Source organism: Macaca nemestrina, chromosome 6 (genome assembly GCF_043159975.1).
Source record: "Macaca nemestrina isolate mMacNem1 chromosome 6, mMacNem.hap1, whole genome shotgun sequence".
NCBI classification, from domain to species: Eukaryota; Metazoa; Chordata; class Mammalia; order Primates; family Cercopithecidae; genus Macaca; species Macaca nemestrina.
In genome coordinates this window covers 147,820,893-147,832,355 of record NC_092130.1, presented here as the reverse complement: position 1 = coordinate 147,832,355, position 11,463 = coordinate 147,820,893, and positions in this window count along the sequence as shown.

The window sequence follows — 11,463 nt, the reverse complement described above, 5'->3', positions numbered from 1 at the left end:
AGCTATGAGGATGCAAGGGCATAAGAATGACACAAAGGACTTTGGGGACTCAAGAGGAAAGGGTGGGAAAGGGGTGAGGGACAAAATACTACGAATTGGGTGCAGTGTTGAGGATGTTTCAGGGGAGGGAAGGGATGCTCGGATGGAAAGTGACTGGCCCCTGATAGACCGTTCATTGGATCTTATCCACTCAGCTGACAGTAAAGCCTCAGACTACCCAAGAGTCAGCTTGATGTCGTTGAGTCAGGAGGCCTGGAGCTTGTCCCACTGTGAAAAGCTGATAATGTCTTCCCAATTCTTCTTTACTTCCTCATCTGGTTGAACTACATGATTGTACCATCCCTTCCATCTCTACATAACTGTGTTTAAAGTAGTCCCAGGTAGAGAACTTCCTCTTCTTGACCCTTCACTGACTGAGCCTTGTGCCTGCCGTTACCCACTGCTTGCAAACTCCATGCTGATTCAGTTTATTTGCTGGAAAAAGGAATTTTGTTTATGATTAGGCTGATCGTTCATGCTAGTTTGCCTGGGTCAGCCCTGGTTTATTATCCCAATGTAATTAATAACAACACTCATTTTGCTTTTTTTTTTTTGAGATGGAGTCTCACTCTGTCACCCAGGCTGGAGTGCAGTGGAGTGATCGCAGCTCACTGCACGCTCCGCCTGCTGGGTTCATGCCATTCTCCTGACTCAGCCTCCCGAGTAGCTGGGACTACAGGTGCCTGCCACCACACCCAGCTAATTTTTTTTTTTTTTTGTATTTTTTAGTAGAGATGGGTTTCACTGTGTTGGCCAGGATGGTCTCGATCTCCTGACCTCGTGATCCGCCCACCTCAGACTCTCAAAGTGCTGGGATTACAGGTGTGAGCCACCGTGCCCGCCCTCATTTTGCTTTCCAAATGTCCAGTTTGGATTATAACTTGTGTGGCCATCTTATCTAGATAAACAGTGGCTAGTGTGGGTGGAAAAACTTAAGAATAATATACTGGTAGCTATGTTGTCATTATTTTCATAGTTTAGAGGCTTTTATAATTTCTAAATAAGATGACAAAAGTGTATGTAATTAACTTCCTTACCAAAGAAGGGCTCTCAGCACATAGTTATTGAAATATATTTCTTGCATGTTTACGTATAAAGCTCCTGATTTGAAGTTCAGTTCAAGGTAAGTCGAATTACTATGCTCTGATAGAAACCCATTCCACTCTGGAGCGCCCTCAAAGCGAGGCTCCCTCCTCGTTAGTGAAGCACAAACACATTCACTGTAGCTCCAGTAACCATCTCTTTCTTGGGACTCATGGTATTTAGTCTACAACTCAGTAAGCAATAGGCTTGATTCCTGGAAAGAAGAAAAACAAGTCCCCAAAAAGTAAATAAAGCATTTCATTTGATCTTTTCCTAGAGGATCCAAAATTAAAATGCAAATTCCTGCCTCGGGAAGGAGGAGGTAGCTATATCATTTGCTTTCAATACTAAGACTTTTAAGACCACAAGCAGGGAGGGAAAGATTAAAATAAAACCTGAACAGTCTTTTATCTGTCTGTGCATTTCTACCTTAGAGAAGCCAGCAGAGCCTGGCTGAGTATTTTGAAAACCTGATGATTATTATCCCTTGCATGTGGTAGAAACTCACTGTTCACCCAAACACACCAAGCTTTTTCTCACAGTACATTTTTGTTTAATGGAAGTTCAGCCTTATATTTATCACATTTCCGCTACCCCCAGCCCCGGCACTTCTAAACACGAAGCCCGAAGTTGCTATTCTAGTGAATGCCTCGCCTTTTTAAAAAGATGCTACTTTGTGAGTCATCAGCCTCTGACAGACCATTCTAGGGTCTTGGGAGTTAGAATTTAATGCTAGTCTGAGAATCAGAGCACCTTGATTCAATCCTGCCTTGTTGGTCATGAGCAGGATGTGTGGGGGCTAAGAGGATGGACACAGGCGAGTGTATTCCTGGTTCTGCCTTTTATTGATCTGTTACCTCAGACATGGCACTTAACCTGATGTCACTGTGCCTGGGTTTCCTCATCTCTAAAATGGGGGGTGACAATAGCCTCTATCTCACAGGGTGAGGCAGGAAGGAGTTCTGAGACATAAGACATTTGAGGCAGAAATGCCTGGCAGAAAATAGGAGGAGCAAACACCCAGGGTCTATTACCCGACTCTTTACTTTTTATTTTTTTGTGGAGATTGGGTTTCGCCATGTTGCCCAGGCTAGTTTTGAACTCCTGGGCTCAAGTGGTCCTGTCCTCCTGACTCAGCCTGCCAGAGTGCTGGGATCACAGGCATGAGCCACTGAACCTGGCCTAATACCTGCCTCTTTTTAGGTCTCTTTTCTATGTCAAGTCTCCTGGCTCCCCCCACTTCCCAACCTCCCTAGTAGACAGGGACACTTCTTTTGGGCTTTTCTTGAATTGGGATCACACTGGTTGGCATTTATTTATATATTTCCTTCTCTTGAAAGAATGTGACTTTAGATGCTGACCATATATTCCTTGAATAGCTGGATGAATTAATATGTGATAAAAGAGTTGAAATGGATAATTCCCTGGGAGTTCTGCAGAACCACCGTGGGATGAGTCAAATGGCTGAGATTGTGCTCTAGTCCATTTGTTCCAGATACTTGTAGATGTGGCTGCAATGTAAGGAAAAAAGAAAGCATTTTGTGTAAGGTCCATTCTGTAGTAGTGTCCTGGAGCTGGAGCTTTTCAAACATTTTTTAAACTATAGGACACTTTCTTCAAGGGAAATCTGGTGAGGAATCATACCCTTACAGATAAAAGCCAGGAGGCCCTCTCTGAAATAGCCTGGGAGGCAGAAGCCCGTAGCTTGACCCTCATTCTCCTGGTGAGATTTCACTGAGCAGGTCTCTGTGAAATACTATTTACAAATCAATGGTTTGAGCAGGGATTTTATCACCATGCTTAGTTGAGCTCAGGGGTTCTTGGAAAGGGCATCTCAGTAGCACTGAGAGGGGTGAGAAAACAGGAGGCCAGCGGTTGGCAGCAGGTCTAGATCTCCCCTTCACCAACCACCTCAGCTGTGGGTCAATCCTGCCTCTGCTGTGACCTACTGATCATCCATAAGGATGTAACTTGAAGAAAGGAATCAACAGCTTAAAGACATTTGAAAACCACCAGCCTGGAGAGATGAAACAATCACTTGGAAATTGTCATTGGAAAATTCTCTCGAGTACTTATAAACTAGGTATGTTTTTTTCCCACAGGATACTTTGCATTGAGAAGTGGTTCCTTCAGGAGAAATGTGTGGTATAATTGGAAGTTGAGGTCTTAGAAAGAGCATTGGAATGTCTAGCTTCCAGTCCTAGCCTTGGTATGGATTATATTTGCTGAAATCTCCTGTTTGTGGTAGATATATCCTTGAACTTTCCCAGTGGCAGTGTGAAGCCCAAGTAAAATGAAATACTGGATGGGAAAGGACTTTGTGTTTGTTCAGGTCTTGAAGCAGCAGCCACCTAGATAGATTCAACTTATAAGAGATGGGGGAAATGCCTACAAGGGGAAAAAGGGAGAGAGTTGAAGCAGGGATGGAGAACCCTGAGCCTGAGATTCAAGTCTGACCCCTGTGAAAAAGAGGAGCAGGAAGAGTCTTGGCCTGCAGCTCAGTCCTAGGAAGGTTTTGGCCAGCCGCTGGGGAGCCCTGCAGTCAGCTGCTCATCAGAGGGGCCTTGCGTCTTATTCCTCCTGCTGCATGCAGTCAGGGGCTGGGGGCAGCCAGTGGGAAGTGCAGCCTGACTGTGGGTGCAGAGGGCCATGGCTGAACCTGCCAGTCACATTCCTACAGCAGGAGATGTGAGTGGCACACTTTTATGGCCACCACAGGCTTGCACACTATTTCCTGATAATTTGGCCTAGACAAATTATACTCCAAAGCAATAATTCCTGAAAGTTAGGCTAGACAGTGGTGAAATTAAAAAACAAACTATAAACCAAAACAAACCAAAAAATAAAAAGTAGTCATGATGAATTTTCCATAGAACTAAACTTACTAAAACAACTATTCTTCATTCTTAGGTTATGTCCATTCTTTACCTTTTAGAGGGACATTAAAATATCCTTTTATTTTTAATGAAATGAAAATGATGCTAGAGAGTAGTGGTATTTTTAATATTCACAACTTGGAAAATTTAAAACTGTGCATTGCTAGGGAGGTCCCAAGACAATCTTATTGGTTAGGTCAGAAAGACAAGGACTCACAGCCCTAGGATAATTGTAAAGCAAAGAGCACAGTTCAAAGGAAAAAGGTTTATTGTTAATAGTTTTTTTTTTTTTTCTTCTAAGAAATAAGAGGAAAATATTCAGTATGAGACATTCCTATTCATTACAGCCTGATGCTGTCTAGGGTGTCCAGAACTTCCAGAGGTGTAGAAAATCTGGAGGGGCTGTCTTTAGTCTGTCCCAAAGTTCGCTTGATTCGGGTTTTTGGCTTCTGTACCACCCTCTGGCTCATTCCCTCTGGCCAGTCTCTGTTCCTTACAGAGCCCTACTCTGGCTCCGCAGAGGACAACCAGCGAGTGTAGACAAAGACAATCTGAGGGAAAATGGAAAGTCGAGTCCCTTCATACAGATCAAGTTGCTAATTCTCCTTTTGGGAGAAGAGAAAAGGTGGACTGTCTTTGGATTAGGGGCTGAAATGATTCAGACTGACCTCATTTCTCTACTTCGCTTTGCATGCACAGCTATAGACGCTGAAACCACCAGGGAGGGGGCAACGCAGAGCAGCGTGTTTGCCACTGGCACAGAACGTGCCCAGGAGATCTAACGAAAGTGTGATTTTACAAATATGGCATTCTTTTACTATGCCTGAAGCACTGGATCATAGAAAAGTAAAAAAAAAAAAAAAATTATACTTAAGGATATTATTTTATATCTCAGGATAACAAAAAAAGGCAGCAAAACAGCAAGTTTTTCTAAGTATGCAGGTACTCAGCAAGCCCGGGCAAATTTCTACTTGAGCTCGGGGGAAGAAAATCAAACAGTTTGCTCTTATAAATCCACATATCTGTATTTTAACATGACAGCATTACCGAGAACTAGTAATTAGCTGGAAGTATATGGTCAAAATCAAATAGATTCAAGCCAGTCAGCTCCCATAAATTCATTTAGTCAATTTCAGATTTTGTGATAATAAATTGCTTATGCAAAGTTGCTCATAATAAAACAAAATAAAGGATGGCTTGAGGACATTTTGTCAGACTTTAACAATTGTAGATTAATTACGTTTTTCAGAAAGAAAACATTAGTTGCGATGTTTCCAAGCTTGGCCACGCCCGGCTGGTGTGTCAAAAGGAAGATTGGTTTAGGCAGGTACATGTTTTCAGGTTTCTTGTGGTTGAATGGTTGCCAGGCTCCAGTTCTTAGTAAACAGAAATTCTGATTTGTGAGGCCAACATTGCTCTACCGGGAGGGAGGCACTGACAGATACCGTCAACAGGTAAGTTTATGCAGAGGTGCAGAAAGTCGTTAGGGGAATACCTCTAAGTGTTTACCTTCAAAATTTTACTAGGCACTGCCAAGCTGTTAGTCTTTGAATATTTCTGGGCTGGGCAGAATACTATGCTTTTTGGATGATATATATACAGCTTGGATATCATGGGTTTTCTCTTTCCTACTAACTTGGTGGGAGGAAGACAGGACATCAGAGATAAATTTAGAAAGCTGCATCTCAAAGGCACATTTAAGTATCCATGACTGATAAGGTGTAAACTGACCACAGATTAACAGTATGTAAACAAGTAAATTGTTAGGTATTATGATTTGAATATGTGCTGTTTTTCACTATTTCCAAAAAATATATATATATATGTGTGAATCTTCGACTGCTTCTCATATATATATATGTGTGTGTATATATATATATGAAAAGGTTATGAGCAATTTAAAGAAAGCACTCCTATATAAAGCACCTAGCTTACATGTGGAAATTTTGCCCAGAGAATTAAGAAGGGAAGCGAGTATAAACAAACTACAGTAAGGTTTAGATTCATGTTATGAATAACAAAAGTCTCTGAACATTCAGATTCATCTCTAACTTCTTAAGGGGTCCAAAAACATCAGAACATGGAGGAGAAGATGGGAAGAAAGGTGAGGCTGTGCAGGGTGAAGGAGAAACACACAACAGTATGGCATTTCCCCAAACACATCTTTCTGTGTCCAGACAGAAGCACAAATACAAGACTGGGAAGACCACTGATTTCATGGAACCTCAGTGATTATTATCCTTACAGAGTTGGCAAGTGCAAGCACTTCCTTTAACCCAGGGATTCTTAACTCTTGGACTGCGGGTTGAATGCAGGAGATGATAGAGGACAGTGTGGCCTATGAACTTAAATGGGAAAAATTTACAAGTTTTTTTCACAACTTCTCATTGAAATTTAACTTTTTCTTACATTATGAATGTAGGCAACAAACCACAGTAGAATTAGCAGTATTTCAGCAACAGAAATAAAAAAATTCATATCATATTTCAGTACTTGCAGGCATTTTGAACTGTCATTTATACTCATCATTCTCCAAAATCACAGTAGGTAATAGGTCACTAGATCATGTATTTGATGCATTAATGATAACACACATATTAGTATGCAGCAAGTTTGATATTTTACTATTTTGATAACTGTGTTTCAATACACTTCCTGTTTGATCTCAATATTTTGATAACTGTATTTCAATAGAATGTATTTCCTCTATAATCTTACATCTTGTATGTAGCTATGCTTCACCAGTCTGCCAAAGGCTTCCATGATACAAGCCAATTAAAAACTCCTGCCTGTGGGGAAATCATGAGGATTGATTTACCTCTATATTAGTCATTAACTCATTTTGAAAGAACTTGATTCTTTTTGAATGGTTTTAGATTTACGGAAGAATTGCCAAGGTATAGAGAATTTCCACACACCCAGGATCCAGTTACATCTATAAATAACATCTGATATTAGTATGGTGTATTTGTTAAAATTAATGAACAAATCATGACACATTATTGTTAACTAAAGTCCATACTTGATTTAGCTCCTCTTAGCTTTTGTCTAATGTCTTTCTTCTATTCCGGATCTCATCCAGGATGCCACATTACTTTCAGCCATCATGTCTCCTCAGACGCCTCCTGGCTATGAATCAACTTATTTTTGACCTAAGTTATTTAATATTTTGGTTCTCATTTTCCAATTCTAATTTCCATCTATGCTATGCCAGCAAATAGACATATCTCAGATCTTTTCAAGTTAACACCTCCACCGTTTTCAGTAGAGGAGTTTTATTTAGTTGATGGTCTTCTGTACCAGGTCCAGGTAAGTGGTAGGTCGATCTGTTTCAAACATGCTCTGCCCTCCTGTAGGTGGTAGAGACACATACCTGTTATAACTTCATGTTGTTACTGACCCTTACAGTCATTCCTTGATTGGAGCAACTTTCCATGTTAAATGCCTTGACATATATATAAACAGTAGCTAATAGGTGAAAATACTGCAAGAAAGAAACTTTTATGATAAGAATCACTCAGCATAGTTCTACAATGCCTAAAGCTTACATTGGGCAGTCCGCAATGGTTGCCACCATCAGCTTGTAAATATCCTTTGAAGTAAATCCTATTTGATAGATTCAACAGAAAATATGCTAAGAATTGTGCTATATCATTGTATTCAGATATCACGGCCAATTTAGAGAGAAGTTGTCACTCATCAGAGCCACTCCTCTTTCTCCCGCTCTCTCTCAAAAAAAATGACTTCTTATCTTCAACATTTTATATTTATCTGATCTTTGGTTCAGCACAGATATGGAAATACCATTTATGATTGTGAATTGCTGTGAATGTGAAGATTATCTGAAAAGAAAGGGTTGCTTATTGAGGCTTTCTATCAATCATATATTAATCTATCATCCATCCATCCATCCATCCATCCATCCATCCATCCATCCATCCATCCATCCATTCATTCATCTATCCATCCATGCATCATGAGGATATGATAATTTCACCTTTGTAAAGCACCTAAGATGAGTAAAGAAAGGAAGTTAGCTAACAGTGTTACGAAGGTGAAGTCTAAGTTGAGGGATGAGATACCAACTGAAGGAGAATTTATCTGTAATAATAAGTGGGCCGGTCATTTGCTTATTTTGTCTCAAAGCCATTCCTAACCCTTCTCTGGCCTTGCCTGGCATCACAGAGAACTACATTTCCCAGGATCCCTTGTAAATCGACTTTCTCCTAAGATCAGCCAATGGGAGTTCTGGTGGGAGCTTAGAGGAAGGGAGGTAAGAAGAAATCATGATATATCAATCTTCCTACCTCTGTCTCCACACACACACACACACACACACACACACACACACACACACACACACATGCCTCTTTGCCAAAAGCAGCAAAGCAGCATCTCTGACAGGAGCTTCATCTCTTCTATGACTCTCGCTTCTGCTAGGTGTACTCACCCATCATGGTCCCAGCTCCTGCAGAGCAGACCCTCCCCTGCAGGTAAAAACTTTGCCAGGCAGCCCTGTCTGCTGGGCTCCAGTAATACTGCCTCATCCCCTACCTCTTATTTTTAACCTCTGGTTTTAAAAAAAAGTTGAAATAGACTTTCTTGCTGTTGCTAATCATCTCTGGGTTGGTTGCTTCATCTCTGTTTAGCTTCTCAGCTCTTTCATCGCCTGTGTAACCCAACCTCTATCTAAATTCCATGTTTAAAATATCTAGAGCAGTATACTAAGTATAAACCATTTATTATGGCAGATGGTCCTGGGCATACAGGATAGGACTCCCAAAATGGGAGAGGTGCCCAACAGCTGGGAGCTATAGTCCAGGTTTCTGGCTGTCACTGTCATACATCATGGTTGTAACCACTTAAGTAGATAAAAGAGTCAAGTCAGCTGCCCTGAAATGGAGCAGTTCCTCAGAAAACTTTCAGCTCTGTTTGGAGTTTCATGAGAAGTATCTCAGCTGCCTGATTCTCCCTTGCCAATGAGCCCACAGCTGGCCGGCCCTATACAACTGTTTGAGAAGATGCCTTTTCCAAATGCAAGCCAGCCAGCACCAGTCTAGCTTCACATACCTTTTTCCTTTTCTCCTCCATCTACTTTCTGTTCTCAAAGCCTAGAGTAGTGGGAGGAAGAAATAATAAAGCAGCTGAAATAAGCTCAAAGTCTCTGCTTTTATATCATCTGGCCTTAAGACAAAGAGAACCTTGACTAGGAGATTAGACTCTTAGTCAAATCTAATATGAATGTGTATCCATTCCCTTTGGTATCCAGAAAAAGCATTGTTTGTTGAAGCCAATGTGAAATGATGTTTACTTGAAAGTCTACAGGAGAGGAACAAGCAATGATTCCTCCTGTAAGTCATATGGGCATGGATTTACATTAGCTGCATGCCAGAGATGGGGAGGCGGGTACCCACAGGTACACCAAACAGCTTTAGCAGGGAATTGAATGCAAAATTTATAGTCATTATACTAAATGATTTGCCTTATTTGTATAGCAATTGAGTCCCTCTCTCCCTTTTGCTCCTCATTCCCAGGCTCCCACTGCCTGGTCTGAGTGTTGAAGGGGTTTGGGGGTAGGCAGGCATAGAGGGAGCAGATGGCAGGAAAGATGAAAGGATTGTAACTAAAAAAAAATCTACTTTAGGAAGGACACAACAGAGCTTATTTCTTCCCAAATCTAGGTCCTTGTTTTCACTTTCCTCTTATAGTACATTCCATTCCTTTTCCTTCCCTGCCCACCTTGCACGCATTTTCTGATACGTCTAATGACCTCAGGAGTAATGAAGAATCTTCCTGTGCCTCCTCGTTCCTAGTAAACAGCAAACCCATAGAGTTTGCTTCTAGGTCTTGTGGTAGTTGCCAAGATGAGGTATCATGTGGTCAGAGCATTTTCCAAGTGAATTGAGAATTGGAGGCAATTCAATTTTTTTTTCTGTGAAAAAGTCCATTAACCTCCCAGGGAGAAGGCATAGGAGTACTCCTGCTAATTCACTTTTTGGGGCAAGGGTGATTTCCTAGGTAGTAAGATTTTTAGTACTGGGTCCTTCTTGGATGGTTCACTGGATGCTTGGTGAGGAATTTAAAAAAAAAAAAAAAAAAGGACCTGAGGTCTTCTCCCCTGCCTTTGATCTAATTCCTACTCATTCTTTCCCTACAGGTTAGCACTGGGCTTTTCCAGCTCTAAAATCATGAGGGCTTGAACTCAAGCACTTATTAGGCTTTAACTTCTTATGTGTTTTATTTATTCCACTAGTTCTTCCCAAAGCAAGAAAGTGTTCAGTAAGATTGGTGGCCTAGCCTTTAAGGAATGTAGTTTAGGACAAAGATCACATCTGGCAAAGATTGACTTTGTTCAGTAGGCATAAGTTTTTACAAAATTTGTTTTGTTTCAGCATGATTTGGCTTTTCCTATGAATTTGAGTTCTTTTAGGCAGTATGCATGCTCCAGTTTGACCGGTTTTCTCTCATTCCACCCACTCCCATAATTTCCTACTATCTGATAGTAGTATAGACTGCTTTACTAATTTCTGTAACCTGCCTGGCCCCTGCAGTCTTTTGAGTTTTCAATCCCTTTGGTCATATTCCCTTTAGTAATTCTATGTGTTTTAGAGGTTATTGAATAAAATTCTAAGTTGTGTGTTGCTAATAAATGTCACATACCCAGAGAAGGTCTTGGTGGCGACCAGGAAAGAGAGAAGGTAAAGCTGGGCTAGCTATTTGATCTATTTTTACTGTGCCTCATCTTCCCAACTAGCATATGAGTGCTTAGGATATATACTATCTATTTGTCATTTTGTATTTATAATTATTTTACTTCTTTCCCATATAGTAGAGGTTCAATGTAATATGTTTTATAAACTATCCTTGGTATTTTTTAAAGACAAACTTTATTTTTTGGTGCAGTTTTAGGTTAACAGAAAAATCTAGTAGAAGGTACAGAGATTTTCCATAACTTCCTTACCATAATTATGCATAGCTTCTCACACTATCAAAATTCCACACTAGAGTGGTATATTTATTATAATCAATGAACCTGCATTGATACCTCATTATCATCCAGTGTCCATAGTTTACATTAGAGTTCACTTTGGTGTTGTACATTCTATGGCTATTGACAAATGGATAATGATATGTATCCACCATTATGGTATCATGCAGAGTAGTTTCACTACCCTAAAAATCCACTGTACTCTGCTTATTCTTCCTTCTTTCTGCCCTAACTCGAGGCAATCACTGATCCTTTTACTGTCTCCACAGTTTTGCCTTTTCTAGAATGTCATATGGTTGGTACCATGCAGTATGTAGCCTTTTCAGATTGGCATTTAGTTTCCTCCATGTCTTTATAGCTCGTTTCTTTTACTGCCAAATAATATCCCATATCCCAGATGTACTAAAGTTTATTTATTTATTATTTATCCATTCATGTACTGAAGGACATTGTGGTTGTGTCTAAGTTTGGGCAATT